The sequence below is a fragment of the Homarus americanus genome, unplaced genomic scaffold (genome assembly GCF_018991925.1).
Source record: "Homarus americanus isolate GMGI-L3 unplaced genomic scaffold, GMGI_Hamer_2.0 scaffold24260, whole genome shotgun sequence".
Taxonomy (NCBI): domain Eukaryota; kingdom Metazoa; phylum Arthropoda; class Malacostraca; order Decapoda; family Nephropidae; genus Homarus; species Homarus americanus.
The window spans coordinates 9,287,292-9,293,335 of NW_024721079.1; positions in this window are offsets into that span (position 1 = coordinate 9,287,292).

A 6,044-nucleotide genomic window follows, 5' to 3' on the forward strand; every position below is an offset into this window, starting at 1 on the left:
CCCACACACGGACCCACCTACACGACCCACCTACACCCACACTGCCCACACTGCCCACCTACACCCACATGGAATCAACAACACCCATCTACATTCACTGGACCTGTCTTACACCCACCTACACCCATTTACTGTGTGTGTGTGTGTGTGTGTGTGTGTGTGTGTGTGTGTGTGTGTGTGTGTGTCAATCAAATAGAAACCAGAACGAGAAAAAAATCTTATCAAGTAAATTTTATTTTATTTATTAATTTGTTTTATTCCTGAGCGCTGCTCTTCCCTTCACCTCCTCCCTTCACACCCCTCTCTCCACTTCACACCCCTCCCCCTTCATACCCTCCCCTTCACACCCCCTTCACACCCCCTCACACCCCCTCTTCCCTCACACCCCCTTCACACCCCTCTCCACCACCCTTCACACCCCCCTTCACACCCCTTCCTTTCCTTCACACCCCTCCACTTCACACCCCTCTCCCTTCACACCCCCTTCACACCCCTCTCCACACTTCACACCCCCCTCCACTTCACACTCTCCACTTCACACACACCCTCTTCCCTTCACACCCCTCTTCCCTTCACACCCCTTCACACCCCTCTCCACTTCACACCCCTCTCCACTTCACACCCCTCCTCCCCTTCACACTCAGACAAGGTAATAACAACACAACTCATTTTCTTTCACATCCACGTCAATATTGCAGGGGGGAACTACACTAATTCCCTCTCCAACAGACATAAATAAACACGAGGGGCCAATAACTGTCATCCTCAAAACAGAGACACAAGTAAATTCTAAAAGATTATCTCATTTTCTTTCTTTTTTAGAGAGAGAAGTTAATAAAATCTCTCCACACAGTATCACTCTCTGCCTCTCGGTGGTTCGGCTGGGTGTATTTCATTTCCCGAGAGAGAGATTTTGCGATTTTGCTAATGGAAATAGATAGGTTCGCGTGTCTCTCCTTTGGCGTAGCTGGAGTACATTACCCAGATGGCCAAACTCAGGTCACACATCCACCATCTCGTCTAGGTTATTACATTAAGGTGTAATACAGGTAAGGGGGAATACATTTCGCCTGCACTTATTCCTGGTACAATGGCTAGGGTGTTTTGTGAGATGTGGCAGCTCTGTGTTTGTTTACCTTGTAGTGTATAACTCCCGGAATGGCCCCCAAGGAACCGTGTAAAAGTAGCCAGTTTAAGGACGTTATAGATTAGAATTCCACAGTGTTGCCACAACTCACAAGACTCGTCAGCCACTGTACCAGTTATAAGTGCAGCCGACTGTACTGTTTTATTATTAGATACAGTGGTTGGGTACAGTAGGGGGGGGGGGTGAATCGTCCATTTCTTGTTATTGAATAGTTTATATAAGTATCTGATTCTCAACCACACGTATATTATATTTATTCCCAGATGTTGTTAGTTATTTGTGTATGTTCAGTTTACCTTTTGTTGTTATTTTAGATTAACATTTGGTTCAGATTTGTCAAGATTCGTATCTTTAATTTAACCACTTAACTCCTGTTGAGGGAAGGTTCTGTAGTAGGGAGCTACCAAACAGGGAGGAACTACCGCCTGGGAAGATATTGGAAGCATAATGTATTGTCTAATGGTAGACGCTGCTGCTATATGGCATCACGTAAATTGTGACCAAGTCCCAGGTTGCTGATCTGACATTCTGCCTCATTTACACACAATTGCAGGGTCTCAATTGTTTCTCTTATTTTGACAACACAACTTACATATATTGTTTCTCACTTGTGTCTTTTTCATATTTGAATTTCTTTGTATTATTATAAATTTTATTTACTATAAATTATTATTATTTTTTTTATTTTTTTTATTTTTATTATTATTATTATTATTATTATTATTATTATTATTATTATTATTATTATTATTATTATTATTATTATTATTTCGCCCCCCCCCAGGCCTCGATGTAGGTTAGTGACCTGTGCCCGCGTGGGCTAATCCTCGTAAAAAAAAAAAACCGCCAACCTCTACTTTTATGAACGCCATCTATGAACCGGAGTTAGCCAGTGAAGAGTCCTCCTTGCATCACAAGTTAAAGGGATACAATATATATAACGTGTGAACCTTCTGGAAAAACAATACTTGCTCCTTGTCTCTGTATATCAATGTTTTTACTAATTGAAGTTTCCCCGAAAAAGACACCAAGAGGCTGTTACTCACTAAATAAACACGACACATTTACAGCGACTCTTGACTGCAGGAATGTATAGGTCACAGATATATTTAGATAACTAGATAGGGTCAACTTCATAACGTTATCTTATTACCATATAAATGAAACACTCTCTCTCTCTCTCTCTCTACCGGGGACAATGTGAACTACCGGCGGCCCACACACTTGTTTTATCTGTCAAATTAGACGCCTGTTGCTGTTGGTGAAAATACTGTGTTTGTATGTCTATGTGTGCGTCATCCTTACCTCGCCTTGACACACACACACACACACACACACACACACACACATTCGTATATCAAGGGGAAAAAAATAGACTTGCAGATGGTTAATTCCGCGTCAGGTAGTTGAGTGCTTGAGGTGCGTGATGACAGGAGGACGTGAGGTGCGTGAAGAACTGACCATCTGTCTCTGCTCTGGGCTGCTGTCTCCTGCAAGCTGTCAGTGTTGACTATAATCCAACCTGACCCATCCATCACCACAACCCAGCACATTGATTATTATTTTATTTTTATAATTTTTTTTTATACATTCTCTCGTAATCACATATCCGAGAGAGAGAGAGAGAGAGAGAGAGAGAGAGAGAGAGAGAGAGAGAGAGAGAGTCTTGTGGGTGTGTGTGGGGGGAGGGAGGGGTGTGTGTTGATGTTAATTTACAGTCACCTCGTAAGCAAAAATATATATCTTTTAACACACCACAAAGGCGCTGTATCTAGTCTAAACAAGTAAACAAGCCCTCGAGCATGGCAGTAGATTGTATATATATATATATCAACAGAGTCCTTATTGGATTAGGGTACGAATTGAAGTGACTAGGGAAATTATTGTCCCCCCAGACCATAAAATATTCCCTAGACTACCCCCCTTCCCTAAACTACCCCTTTCCCCTAAACTACCCCCTTTCCCTAAACTACCCCCTTTCTCCTAAACTACCCCCTTCCCTAACACACGAACCTTGAAGAACTCTATCCCAAAATATCTCTGAGAATTAATATAGTCTCAGAGTACTTTTGACGCCATCTTTAAGTCATTACCAAGGTGTTTCTAATTACCTGTGTTTTTTTTTAATACCTAACAATGGGACTCAAAACAATCAGATGGTGTTTTTGTAAGTGTGTGTGTGTGTGTGTGTGTGTGTGTGTGTGTGTGTGTGTGTGTGTGTGTGTGTAGAGTCTGGGCTCAGTATAGACGCTATCTTTGTGCCAATTAGATGGGAAAAACCCGCAGATGTCTTGAGAATCGGACCCAAGTGAGGTTATTGATCAGTGGAGGAGGAAAAGAGGAGGAAGAAGAAGAATAAGAAGAGATGGTGAAGGAGGAGAGGGAAGAAGAGAGGGGAGAAGAAAGAGGAGGAGAATAAGAAGAGATGGTGAAGGAGGAGAGGGAAGAAGAGAGGGGAGAAGAAAGAGGAGGAGAATAAGAAGAGATGGTGAAGGAGGAGAGGGAAGAAGAGAGGGGAGAAGAAAGAGGAGGAGGAAGAAGAAGAGAAATTGACAAGATAGAAGAAGAAGTGAAAGACGAAGAGGAAGCGAAAGAGAAGGAATAGAATTATGATGGACGTGACCTCAGCACCTCGTGAAGTAGGACCTCGAGTGTGTGTGTCAAGGGTCACTCGTCGACCTTGTTAATGGTGCAATATTGACCCTTAAGGAGCACCTCAGGGATACTTAATGGTGCAATATTTTCACCCCCTGGTATCTTTACTTAATGGTGGCTAGGAGGAGTATCGTCCGTGTGAATGTTGAGGAATGTTGCAGTGAATGTTGAGGGTGATGGAGTATCGTCCGTGTGCATGTTGTTGATTGTTGTAGTGAATGTTGATGAAGTATCGTCCGTGTGAATGTTGTAGTGAATGTTGTTGATGTTGTAGTGAATGTTGTGGATGTTCCCTTGAATATAATCGATGTTGCAGTGAATGTTTTATTGCAGTGAATGATGTTATTGTAGTGAATGTCGAGGATGTTCCAGTGAATGTTTTGTTGTAGTGAATGTTGTTGTTATTATTGAACATCATTCCCTCAAGGATCACTCGAGAGAACGTCTTGAAGGAGCTATATTGAATGACGAGAAGGGTGTGTAGAATGACGATAACAGCGTGTATAATGACGAGGAGGGCGTGTAGAATGACGAGGAGGGCGTGTAGAATGACGATGACGGCGTGTAGAATGACGAGAAGGGCGTGTAGAATGAAGATGACGGCGTGTAGAATGACGAGAAGGGCGTGTAGAATGAAGATGACGGCGTATTGAATGACGAGGAGGGCGTGTAGAATGACGATGACAGCGTGTATAATGACAAGGAGGGCGTGTAGAATGACGATGACCGCGTGTAGAATGACGAGGAAGGCGTGTAGAATGACGAGGAGGGCGTGGAAGGAGACCAGCAGTATATCCCATTATTCCAACCACAACTCAGAATGTTTACCAGATGTTAAGCTGTAACTCTGGGAACGTTAATGAATGTTTAATAAGAGTGAGATTACCTGTGTGAATGTTTAACGAGAATAAAATTACCTGGGAGTAGATGTCAATGAGAGAGAGTTACCTGTGAGGGAGTGTTTAATGAGAGTTAGATTACCTGTCTGGATCTCGGGAGCAGTAACAAGATGGGATTACCTGGAGGATTACCTGACGAATTGTCGTGTTGATTATCTCTTGACACACACACACACACACACACACACACACACACACACACACACACACACATGCACATATCCGGCTGCCGTGCTCTTTCAGTAAACCGTTTATTATTATTATTATTATTATTATTATTATTATTATTATTATTATTATTATTATTATTATACATCACCTGTTAATGAGAGATTGATAATTAGTGAAACATTTAATACCTTCGTTGTGACAGAGAAAGACTATTATGTTAAAGAATCAATAGAGAGAGAGAGAGAGAGAGAGAGAGAGGTGACTGTAGCAGGCTGAGGTGAACAATTAACAGTTAATTAATAATAGTAATTAAAACAAGTTAATGGCAGGTGGAGGTGAACAGTTATTGACGGTAAGAAGAATGAAAGTTATAGATAATAATAGGAACAACATCTCCAGGTTAGAGGTCAGCATTATAGGTCAAGGTTATGGTGTCCTCTACGGGGCAGTCTCTCTCTCTCTCTCTCTCTCTCTCGCTCTCTCTCTCTCTCTCTCTCTCTCTCTCTCTCTCTCTCTCAACAGGTGAGTCACACATCACTCAAACACCTGTAGTTATGTGATGGTGAGGAGAGGCGAACACCTGCTAACCTCTGCCCCCCCCCCTCCTCGCCACACATGTGAATTATTAATGAGTTATTCATAAGTGTTCTCAGAGCGTTCACCTGGTGTTCATAAGTGTTCACAGAGCGTTCACCTGGTGTTCATAAGTGTTTTCAGAGCGTTCACCTGGTGTTCATAAGTGTTCACAGAGCGTTCACCTGGTGTTCATAAGTGTTCACAGAGCGTTCACCTGGTGTTCATAAGTGTTTTCAGAGCGTTCACATGGTTTTCATTGGTGTTTACATGTGTTAATTTGTGTTTATAGTGTTCATAAATGTTCAGGGGGCGTTCACAATATGGTCATTATGGTCATTGTTCACAGGTGTTCTCAAATTATGTTCGTCTTCATTTTAGAACCTTCAGTGTAAAATTTTTATTGATATTAATTAAGGCGTTGTTAAGGAGATGTTAAAATGTTGTTAAAATGTTGTCAGCACAGGTGTGTTGGTGAGACGATGATGACGGGGTGAATGATCACAGGTGTGTGTTTGTGTGTGTGTGTGTGTGTGTGTAGGTGTGTGTGTGTGTGTGTTAAACTCACCGAGCTATCGTCTTCAAACTCGTGTCAGGTC